A 12,799-nucleotide genomic window follows, 5' to 3' on the forward strand; every position below is an offset into this window, starting at 1 on the left:
AATTAAAACATCTTGATTGTAAGTTCGTAAAACACACATTGCATCTTTAATTTCATAGAACATCAGATCTGCAGGCTTATTTCATTTTATGAAATATAATATTAAGTAATTGGTGACATAATGTTTAAAAATATTTTTATTCATGTATTTATTTATTTAATCAGAATGTTAATTATCAGAAATGTTTCTTGTTCAGTAAATCTGCATATAAGAATGATTTCTGAAGATCATGTGACACTGAAATCAATTACATGTGAACAGATATTCAAATAGAAAACAGGTATTTTAAATTGCAATAATATTTCATAATAGCAGTTTTTTTTTTTTTTTTTTTTTTTTTTTTTTTTTAGCAGCCTTGGTAACCAGAAAGAGACTCCAAAATCCCTGAAAAAAAAAAAAAAAAAAAAAAAAAAAAAAAAAAAAACACTTTTTGCCGACCCTTTTACAAACTTTTGATTTGATTGAGCTTTTTCATGTTTCTTTAAGGGTATCTTGACACTTTTTTTAAATGTGATTTTAATCAGAAATATCCCAAATGTTTAGTGCAACAGCGTGCGTTGAACTTTCTGATTCTGTGTGGGTCTGTATATCAGCAAACATACACTATAGAGCCCAAACAAAGACTAGACATGCTATAAAACAACTATAGCCTGGTGTTGAGTTCATTCTCTGGACATTTTTCAAACGCAGTAAATGTAGGTGAACATAATTCATCCTAATCCTGCATGAGCTCCTGCTCAGTGTGTGATAGACACACACACACACACACACACACCTTGAAGTGTGTGTCTGTGGTGGAGAGACACAGAGAGAGAGAGATTTCACAGGTAACTGGATTACGTGGGCACATAATTGATCCATTTGGGGGGAAAATGACGGAGCTCTAAGCTTTGGAAATGGAGTTTATGAAACAGCCATTCGTAAATTCAAAGGAATCAATATGTCAATTTTATTACATCTTCAGGGCAGATGAGTTTTAACAGAGCCCTGTCTTATTTCCCATTATTCGACAGGTCCTGGGTGGCTGTTTCTCTTGATCTGGGTGTTTTATCGTTCTGCCCGGTGTGACCGTCTGCAGAAGAGATGTTTGATGCATCGGCCGTGAGAACGATCTCTATACGCCGGAGCCTTTTAGTGCGTCGAGTAAAGACAATAAAGCATTGCTCGCTCGTCAAGCCATCCATTAATAACGCAGGAAAGTGGAGTAAGAGCATTTCTGCATTTTCATCAGTAAAATATTCACATTTCATTTACACCGTCGCGCAGCCCAACTCGGGTTTATTACTCAGCCAAGCTTCTGCTCTAATTTAAATGAATTATGCAAGCGAAAACTGATGCAAACGGACAGAAATGCAACGTTCGCTGCGGTGTTGCTTTTGTGCTGTCGAATTAAAACAGAGCAGGAGAAAGCAGGATCCTAAAACCTGAAGAAGAAGAGCAGGTGGTAAAGAGGGAGGCATGCAATTACTCGGCCTGGTTTGCTGGCATTTGTCGAGCACTATTCTATTCTACTAGTTCATTTTCCAGCAAGTAAACAAGCAGAAGTTGGTGATGCTTGCATTTTTAATTCTGTGTTCTCTTGCTCGTTCACTGACTGACATCTGCTATCAATGTTTGGCAGATGTGTGCGAGGAACGCCCGATTATCCGCCCCTCGCCCGCAGAACGGATGACTGCTCGGCCAGATCACGTTTATACGCACATGTATGCGTCTGCTGAATTAATTACATATGTTAGCATCGTGTCTTCTCATTCACAGTTGAACGTGTCGCTCTTTCACAGCGGTCACTCCGAGAGCAGATCCTCCAGCCCTGAAACACATCACAACACATCGTATCGCCCAAGATCAGATCCGCCGGCGTTTGGTGTTTCACGTCAGATTGTTCGCTGTCTGTTCTCAGATAGACATCAGTCGCTGCTTGCCCTCTCTTTCAGACGGCACAAAGACCTTATCGTGGATTATTCTCTGGAAACGAACACATCACACGCTGCGAGACGAGACTCTTCCAGACTCCTGGAAGTCCGAGGCCCGTAGATAGCGAGCATCCCGCTTGAAATCGCTGTAATGTCTCAGTTGTCGAGTTGCTTTCTTGACAAAAACAAAAAGGCTCCTGTAATGTCATTGATCTGTGCTCAAGATTTGCTCAAGTCAGAGATAACAACATGAACTGAGCTTTGACACTACAAACATTTGTTGTATATTCACTTTTGAAACTTAGAAATTACAGAGAGATTCAAAATAGTTTATTAAAACAGTGCTCAGATTTCACAATCCAAGTCGGAAATCTTTCATATAAGAGATCTAAGCTGCACAGAGGAAAAAACAAAACACTTATATATTATATTATAATATATTGTTATATTAAATATAGCATTGAATCAGAATTTGCGAAGACACAGCACTTTAAAGACTTAATTATACATTACAAATTGAAGTAGAAAGACTAAAATAGTATTTTGTTGTACTCTTTGTTAATTGTTGTTTGATTAATTCTTTTGATTTTTTTCAGTGTATCCATGTTCATTTTAAAACTCTGTTAAACTCTGCTACTATCTGACAACTATTGACTCATCTGTCTCTATTTTTGTCTCCTAAAATCCTTGATGCTTATATGAAGCATAACTTACAGCATCAAAGGGAAACCTCTGAGTGATAACATGCACCTCTGTGGGCGGATGGTGAAGTGTGTGTGTGTGTGTGTGTGTGTGTGTGTTCGACTGTACTCTTGTGAGTCGTCAGTAACACGTTGTACAAACGAAACACTTTTTTTTCTCTCACATGGAGCAGAATGAAGTGTTCCCCTCCCTCCGTCTGTTGAGGCTTCAGTAGCCTCGTGTCTCTCACAGATCGGTGAGTCTCCTCTCTGCGTCACTATGAGCCGATCCACGACTGACTTCACACTGATAGTACACGCCTGTCATTATAGTACCGCTGTGTTACGCTGCCCAGGCCTGGATTCTGCAGTGTGTTTCTGTTCTGATCTAAAAAAAAAAAAAAAAAAAAAAAAGAAAATGCATTTTAAGGAACTGATTTCAAAAGAAAGATTAATGTGTTTAAGTGACAATTCTGAATTATTTTATTTTTTTTAGCTTGTATTATTATTATTATTATTTAACATTTGTCTATAGGTTTTATGTTGTACTATTTTATTTTATTTTATTTTATTTTTTAGCACTTCAACTTAAACTAAATGAAAATTAAAACTAGCTAAAGTTTAGTTAAAAGTAACTCAAATTTTACTTTACTTTAATTTGCTTTTCTTAAAGTTCAAATAAATGAAAAATAGAAATATGGCCTGGCAATTAGCAGGATTTTATTTTATTTTGTTTTGTTCAAATGTTTTGTTATGATTTTAGTTTTGATTTTAGTTATCAATAATAAACCTGGTGCAAACTAAAATCATCATCACATCATATAATGTGTGTACTGCGTAGATTAAGCCAGTTGAGATTATAGTGTGTGTGTGTGTGTGTGTGTGTGTAGGTGTAGGTGATCTGTGTGTGTGTGTGTGTTTGTGTGCGTGATCTGTGTGTGTGATCTGTGTGTGTGTGTTGTGTGTGTGTGTGTGTAGGTGTAGGTGATCTGTGTGTGTGTGTGTGTTTGTGTGCGTGATCTGTGTGTGTGATCTGTGTGTGTGTGTGTGTGTGTGTTGTAATTGTGTCTCAGGGTGGAGATGCTGTTGACCTCAGATGTGTGTTAAATGCAGATTGAATGAGAATCAGTGATAATAACGGTGTAGAGTCCAGGGGTGAGTGGAGACGCTCTCCTCCCGCGGTCTGTCTCTCTGTCTGACACACTACACACCTAAACACTGCTTTGGTAAAACTACCTTTATTTGCACTTCTGTCATCTGCTCATTGCTGTTTCCAGATGCTTTCTAACACTGCTCGAGTCACTCATCAGTAGTGTAGTGTTGTTAAAGTTGAGTGTGAATGATTCCTCGGATCATGCGTGTCGTTCAGGAGATCGTTCTCTATGTTCATCTGCAGGATCATGAACACAGATGCATCTAGCTTTGAGACTTTCTCTCTGCCTCAGAGTTGTGTTGTCCGTCAGTGTTAAATGTGATCTGGCTGTGAGATCTCTCTGTGAGCTTTTACAACAGATATAGATAACAGAATTAATCAATACCTCTCTCTCTCTCTCTCTCTCTCTCTCTCTCTCTCTCTCTCTCTCTCTCTGGCTGCTGATTGGCCGTGGATCCGTTCTCTTCACATCAACAGCAGGTAAACTGATTTTAATATTCATCAGCTTCCTTTATGTGCACACAAACACAACGCAGGTGTTGCAGAGCTTTTTTTATTTTATTTTATTTTTATTTTTTTTTGTCATTTAATTCTTTAGTCTATATGTTTGTTTGTTTGCTTGTTTATTTTGTTTTAGTATTCCAAATTAAACTGAACCAAATATGGGAAACGTTGCCATAGCTGAAATAAGTTTTATTTTATTTGTATATTTTTAGTGTTCTGAAGATTTTTATATCCATCCGCTTCCTTTATATATATATATATATACAGCAAATGCATGAATGCAAATGCACGACAGTTTTCTCACACACACACACACACACACATGTTTGTTTTTGTGTAAAGTGTGTTCATCCCATAGGTGTAATGGTTTTTATACTGTACAAACTGTATATTCTATGTCCCTTCACCAACCCTACACCTAACCCTAACCCTCACAGGAAACTTTGTGCATTTTTACTTTCTCAAAAAAACTCATTCTGTATGATTTATAAGTGTTTTTAAAAATGGGGACATGGGTAATGTCCTCATAAGTCACACTCTCCTTGTAATACCTGTGTCATACCCATGTCATTATACAGAGTTGTGTCCTGATATGATACACACACACACACACACACACACACACACGCACACACACACACACACACACACAGGTTGTGTTTTTATCCATGTGTCTGTATCCGGCCGTGTCGAATACCTCACACTTAATTACTATTTATTGAAGTCCCGCTCATCCTCTTTTATCGCTCCTCTAAATAATTTCCACAAATAAGAGGGATCCGGGCTCCTGCGTCTCAGCTTCCACTCATCAAAGTTTAATCGAAGCCGCATTTTAGTTTTTGAATAAAGAACACTTAAAAAATTTAGATGCAAATGATTGTGCATTATTCATGCTCTCGCGCTCCTTGTAGATTTAAACATTTGCGAGGCCACCTTGATTTGAGTCATTACCTCGACTCGGCTGCTCCGTCATGAATAAGGTATTTCCTACAAGTACAGCCCTCGCCTGATGAGCTTTTAAAGTGCCTTTACACTCCGTCTGCGGAGCGCATGAGCGAACCCAGCCAATCCGTCTCAGGTGCTGAATCCTGACAGGAGAGAGAGACTCTTTGCTCTGCAAAGTCTCGGATTGCTCTCCTCTTTTCGGGAACACATGCAACTTTACCTGAAAGCCAGAAGAGATCCTCAGAAATAAGCCAGCTTTGTGTGAGCAAACTGCTCAATTTGTGCTCCCTTTGTAGTGACGAGGGGTGAAGAGCCCTGGAGAGGCACATCTGAACGCCTGGGAGAGAGACAGACAGTTCTTTTTAATTACTCGACACAGATTGTCGCTGCGCTCGCGATCCCAGATTATTGACTGTTACCTGTACGGACTGACATGTGGGATCAATTGTAATTTGCTTTAGCATCTCTTCAGATGTGGCTCGAGGATTCTTGAACACACACACACACACACACACACACAGAAGATGAAGCGGTGATGATATGATCTGAAACATCCTGGCTCTTAGCATCACTTAAATCTACCTCGCAAGAACAAACCGGAGTCTTTAAATTATTCCTTTTCATCTGCACGCAAACAGCCATAAACTGATGAAATCTGCGGATCCCAGAAGCTTCTGCTATTAAAGTCTTAAGCGCAAATCTGCTGTAATGAAACCGTTGTTTGTTTGTTTGCCGAGAGAGCAAACCTGAGAGAAAGAGAGAGAAAGAGAGCGTTCCTGTGGCCCCTGCAAGAAAAATAAAGTAGTTGACACAGTGTCTCGATCATCTTTACTACCCGCTGGAAGAATTAATATTTAAACATTCTAATAACGCGGCTTGCCTTGCATGCACTTTTAAGCAAAGCAACAATATTTTTCACCTGGGGTAACACAATGATTTTTCATCCTGCTGAGTGCAATTTCCCTTTCTAATGCGTCTGTGGAGCTCCCACCATTGGGCAGGCCGACTTTACTCTTTATTATTTCCCACTGAAAGACAAAAAAATATTCATAGAGGTAAATATATTGAAATGAATTTCTGTGTCCATGAGCAAAGAAGAGCTCAGGCCGCCGTCTCTCCCTCCAAAGCGGTTCTGCATTATGGGAGAAAGGGTGCGGAAAAATCTAAATATACATGCGCTGAAATCGTCTGCTATTTGAATATCCATAAAACCGAATATCTAGCACTTTCCTTTTCTTTATATATCTTCCCCATAACCGCTCCAGACAACTGGGGTGCCAAAAAAAACAATTTTGTTTGAACAAATGTGTATCACCTGGTGCACGATTTCCTCTTTCTCTCTTTTGCCTTAAAACCGAGCTCTTTGAAAAGCCACTAAACAGGTGATGCACCTGGGACACGATCACACATCCCAACAAACAAACCCAAAAGAAACGACGTTTAAATATGAGTGTAGATATTCCCGGTGGAGTCGAGCAGAACGGATGCGTGCGGAGATGGATTCCTGAAGCCTGAAGCCTTTGTAATTGATCACGAAAATGAATTGTGGAGTTGTGCGGGCAAATTGAACGACATAAATAAGAGTTATGATCTCCTCCTGGGTTTATGTGTAGCTGTATAGTTGAAATAGACAGAGGCTGTGTGTATCTCTGACCTGCACTAGTGCTGGACGACATGGTGATATACATTAAGCAACACTATGAGAAAGAGAGCGGAAATACAGATTAAAAGTGAATGCATGAATTAATTAATTTTGTATTTAAACTTCAGCTGAAAAAAATGCATTAGATTTGTTTGCATTCATTTTAAATCAGTGAACTGTTTCAAAAACACAATTCAGTGATTCATTTGCGTCATGCATAACTTTACATGCAACATTTTCATGTATTCTTTTTGATATTTGTGCATAAATAATGATGTTTGTTTTTATGTATCATACTGGTGCATGCAATGGTTAAATATAATGAAATAGGTTCACTTATGTATCAAGATTTACACGAGTCAACATCTGGATCAAAACCTTTCATCAAAGTCGTCCTAAAACCTAAATCCAAATTGCATTCTTGTCCTTGATGAACTTTTTTGATCCACTTCAAATGTTGACTAGTGTACATTGAATATCTCCAAAAGTATTAAATGTCAAGTCCTTCTCTGCGATATGAACGTTTCACTGCAAATGCAGGTGGAGATGTTCCCCGTCAGGCTTTCATGTCAAACCTCCGGTGAGCTTCACTAAAGCACACACATACGAGCTTTTATGCACTTATTGCTCTCTAGAGCTCTTCAAAGAGATGCAGTTTTTCCTACGACGTCTCACCTGATTGAAATCTAGCAGCTGCTGCGCTCCGTCTCTCGTCTGTCGAGGTGGGAGAGAAACAGACGATTAGTTTCCACTTCACTCTGTTTAATACTAAAGGGGCTCTGACAGGGCAAGGGCAACAGCCTCGGGTTCATCTCTACCCCACGGCAAAACAGAGCAGCGCTGCTGGCTACACACACACACACACACACACACACACACACACAGGTGAAACCAGAGATGGGATGTAACACTAGAAGACAGATTAAAGCGACAGATCACTGAAAAACAAACATGGAAGACGAAAAGAGATGTTTAGCAGAATGTCAGTGCTGCTCTTTTACATATACAAATGATACAGTAAAAACCTGTTGAAATTGTTTATATATATATATATATATATATATATATATATATATATATATATATATATATATATATATATATATATATATATATATATAATAAATCCCAGAAACGTTCTGTTTTCTATTCTGCTAAACATTTCCTTTTGTCTTATGGGTTTGCAACATGGTCTCATTTTTGGATGACCTGGCCCTTTAAGGCTTCGGTGTAAGCGCAGAGAGAGACTCAGTCTGTCGTCTCTGGAGGAGTCTGTGTCTCACTCTCTGTTATAGTAATATGGAGAGGCTCTGGAACACCTTTTTAAAACTTAATTGATTCTTTTAAAGCAGCGGACTGCGCTGACACACTGCATTATGATCAGGAGAGCAGCGGTCGGATGGAGCGGCCTGTCCCTGTGTGTCGCCGGGAATTACTCTGGACCGCTGGGAATGTGGGTTAGACGGATGGGGATTTACTGTGGGTTGGTCCAGATGACATTCAAACAATTAGATAAACTCATATCTAATTTAAGTCCGACTGACAACAGCAGTGCACTGGAATGCATCACACATGTGTGCGGAATGTTTGTCTACCTTTCTTACATAGTGTGTGTGTGTGTGTGTGTGTGTGTGTGTGTGTGTGCGTGCGTGTGTGTGTGTGTGTGTGTGTTCATGTCCATCTGGTGTACATCAGTCAGACTCATCATTGCACACATGCATCATTAATTGAAACTATAAGCTCGAGTTAGACACTTTAGGAAGACACTTACATTTTTTTTGTGTAACTTTGTTTTGTCCTGGTAATTACAAAAATAAAGAAATACATAAATAAATAAATTTCATATTTAAAAAAAAACTATATATATTATTATTTTTTTTTTTATATGAAATTTATTTATTTATGTATTTATTTATTTTTTTTTTGTTATACTTGATTTCCAGGACATATTATCTAAATTTAATGTCAAGAATGTTGTTTTTGCTTAAAACAAGAAAAAACACTTTTCAGAACACTTTTCACAGACTGATCATAGATTTTCAAGAAACATCTTTTTATTTTGTTTGTTGTCTGTTTTTTTCACTCCAGTAAATGTTCCCCGTGCATCAGGAGATGTCAGTCTAATGTCAAGTGAGTGAGAGGCTGTATTTTTTAGATAGTTGAGCTCAGATTGAAGGACTCAAGAAGAGGTATACGTGTGCTAATAAAGACACGCTCTCTGAAGCATGCATCTTTCCGAGGTTACAAGAGGCTCTGAATGAGTGACAGAGAGCCGCACGCTTCAGAAAACACATGAAACACAGAAATAAAACCAGAAGAGGATGAGTCGAGACTGTAAACGCAAAGCCGTCTCTGTCTCTACGTACAGTGACCTTGATAATTGTAATGGTCATTAAAATAAGTGCTCATTATTCTTCAAGGTGCGTCTCAGCATTACACTGATCAATGTGTGTCACACACACACACACACGCACACACACACTAATGAAACCTGTTATTGTGATTGCATCCTGCACCGTCTTACCCACCAATCAATATTAACAGCTCGTAAAAAACTGTGCTGAAGAGATTAGCCGCAGAAATGAGCAGAGATACTTAAACAAAGTGCATCGAGCACAGGGAGAGTTTAAACCTCACGTGATGGAGAGATGCAGTGTGTGCTCGCTCCAGAACAGAGAAACGCACAGATGAGTGTGAGAAGATCACATTAATAAGAGCAAACGAGCTGTTTTCTGTGTGAATCTGTGTTAAAGTGTAATTTATTTCTGTGATGCTCCGCTGTATTTTCAGCATCATTCCTCCAGTCTTCAGTGTCACATGATCTTCAGAAATCAGAATAATATGATCATTTACTGCTCAAGAAACATGAAGATTATTATCAATGTTGAACACAATTATTTCTGTGGAAACTGTGAGACATTTTATTTTTAAAGGTTCACAGATAAATAGAAAGTTGTAGTTGAAATTTGGAAGTTTGGAGTTTCCTTGCAGTATTCAGCGCAGATAGAGACAGAAACGCGTCTCTGTTCTAAAACAAGGCCTGTAATTGTGCCAGTGACCTGATCTGTGTCTGCGCGCCGGAGAAGCTGTAATTATCGCCTGTTAACCAGGACAGAGCACCTGCTACACTGAACAAGGTTTGAAGAAACAGAGCTGGCAACCTCTAGAGCTGCCAATCACGAGAGAGAGAGAGAGAGAGAGAGAGAGAGAGAGAGAGAGAGAGAGAGAGAGAGAGAGAGAGAGAGAGCATGTCTGAGCAGTTAAACGCGCGCTGTGTTTGCTCTGCTACAATAGAGTGAACATTACCCAGCACAACTCGCATTAATACACACACACACACACACACATGCATGGGCCTCCGATACACACACATTACCGGCTCACATTGTTGGGTTGGAATGGCGCTCCTGTATGTCGGAGATTTGCTCATTATGCGGCGTATTAAAGGCGTGAGTCAGTAATCAACCCGCGCTTCGAGCCAAAGAGCGCCGCCGCTTCACGTCTCCCAGCAACAATGCGCGCTCCCACGATCCGCAGCGACACGAGGAACGGTTTAGTGAATACAGGACGGGTCGTGTTTTATTAAGCGGGTCTGACACCGGAGAGCGCGTGCACCTGCCTGATAATCGCGAGCGTTCAGATGCGTGTCGACACAATGAGAAACACACCGGTATTCATCTTTCTGAAAGAAGAAGAAGACAGAATAAAGAGGTTTAAAATCACTGAACGGAAACAAGATACTACCGAAAACATGACACACCACTCACATATTATCTTTGTTCTGTTTTTTTATGCTTTTTTTTTTTTTTTTTTTTTGGCCTGCTTGCTGAAGTTGAAGTCTCTTCTGCTCACCAAGGCTGTATGTATTGTTAAAAAATAAATAAACAGTGCAAACAGTAAAACTGTGGAATAATCAGTGCTATCAAACGATTATTCTCGATTAATCGCATCCAAAATAAAAGTCTATATGAATACACACACATGCAAGGTTTTTTTTTTTTTTTTGTTATGTTAATACATTAAAAATGTTTATATGCAATATCAATTATATTAATACAAATATATACATTGACATTAAATATTTCCAAAATATATATATTGTGCGTGTGTATTTATACATATATATATTATTATTTTATTTTTTTTGTAATTTATTCCTATAATCAAAATTTTATTTCCAGCATCATTCCTCCAGTCTTCCTCCAGTGTCACTTAATCAGTCTAATATGCTGATTTGCTGATCAAAAAACATGTATTATTATCATCAATGTTGAAAACAGTTGTGCTGACAGAAAGAACTGAATGGAAACAAGATACACCTGATAACACAGCTCAGATTCTCTCTCTCCACTCGTCTTTGTTCTGTTTTCTCTGGCCTGCTTGCTGAAGTTGAACTGAAGCGTGTCAGACGTGGAGCCGAGAGGTGGAGGTTTTAGAGGTTTTGGAGGAGATCGGAGGGCCGTGGGTTCACCTGTCAGAGCGCGGTGTGTTTGATGGCTTTACTGGAGGATGATGGGAGCGTTTAACACGCTACACGCTCGTAACTGACAGATAGCGAAGCGTGATCCGTGACACAGCCGTGTTTGTTTCTTTAAATGACTGAGCACACTTTACATGCCCTGGACATGATCACCAGCAGGGTCATTACAGTTCACTAAAACTAAAACCAGAAACAAGGCTTTAACCTTAACCCAACCCATAATAAAAAAAATAAAAACATAAAAAAAAAAAAAAATAATACAGAATATCTTATGTGTATTTTGCTTTGCTTTTATATTTAAACAAAAATAACTAATACAAATTACAAAAACAATGTACTTACTAAAATTTTCAAATAAAAATGCACACAAGTACAGAAATAAAAACTGATTAAAAATATTAAAATATTTCAGCAGGGTGAAAAAAAATACAGAAAATCTTAAGTGTATTTTGTTTCAGCAACTTGCCAATGCAGCATTTCTATTTTTTTATTTAGTTTAACTCAAAATTCTAAAATAACTTAACCTGAAACATAATTGAATAACTATATGGAAACATATATATTTTTAAACAAAAATAACTAATACAAATTACAAAAACAATGCACTTACTAAAACTTTCAAATGAAAATGCACACAAGTACAGAAATAAAAACGAATTCAAAATATTTAAATATTTAAAATCGAATACAGAAAATGTTAACGTAATTTTATTTCAGCTACATGCAAAAAGAAACACTTCCCATTTTAATTTACTTTGATGCTGATATACTAAAATAACTAAAACTAAAACAACAAAGTTAACAACATTAGTTAACATGAGCTAGGAATGAACTGGATTATGTGGTTATGTCACTACTGTAGTTACTGCATGCTTTAGCTCATATTACGCTTTGTGATTGTCTTTAGTATTAATTATAAATGCGATTCGAAGAAGTCCAAGTGAATGCTCCGAGATCAGGACTCGATCCGATCCCCTCGGGAACGCCGCCGCTGTTTAACCGTGTGACATGTTGTCATATTGGAGAGCGGCAAAAGAAAGAAAGAAATCAATTGGCAATTAAATGCTGCTCCTTGTGACGATGACAAAAGACATTTGGTGTTGAGAGAGAGAGAGAGATAGAGAGAGGGAGAGAGAGAGAGAGAGAGGGAGGAGAAGGTAATGAAACTCTAATGACTATTCATAAGTGATTTGCAGGCCTCTGATCCAGCTGAGTGGAAGTTGTGCCCTCTGGTCTTAGAGTCTGTCAGCTCGGCTCTCCTCAACCCTTCCCTGACATCACCGAATTACCCAGCATGCCCTGGGGCGCGACTCGGGATGCCACTCTCTCACACATCTGCCGCTCTAAAGGTGCCACCGTAGGACAAAACAGCCAGAATCACCAAAGTGTAAATACCTGAAATTGACAAGAGCTGATACCTTTTCCCCCGCCGCTCCACATCGCCCGCTTCTCTCGTCTTTTCATTCTCAGAGCGTCTTTTTT

General features: G+C 38.7%; 1 protein-coding gene across 4 annotated transcripts in view; it reads left to right on the forward strand.

Annotated features, from left to right (window-relative positions):
• zeb2b (zinc finger E-box binding homeobox 2b) overlaps positions 1–12,799 on the forward strand; it is a 65,843-nt gene that overhangs the window by 12,866 nt on the left and 40,178 nt on the right. Inside the window, exon 1 of one of the 4 annotated variants that reach the window (XM_052558558.1) lies at positions 4,116–4,226. The exons of the other annotated variants lie outside the window; for them this stretch is intronic. The gene's annotated coding sequence lies outside the window, so the exon portion shown is untranslated. Of the gene's footprint in view, positions 1–4,115; positions 4,227–12,799 lie in introns of those variants that run through there. 4 annotated transcript variants of the gene reach the window in all.

The sequence above is a fragment of the Carassius gibelio genome, chromosome B6 (genome assembly GCF_023724105.1).
Source record: "Carassius gibelio isolate Cgi1373 ecotype wild population from Czech Republic chromosome B6, carGib1.2-hapl.c, whole genome shotgun sequence".
Lineage (NCBI taxonomy): Eukaryota > Metazoa > Chordata > Actinopteri > Cypriniformes > Cyprinidae > Carassius > Carassius gibelio.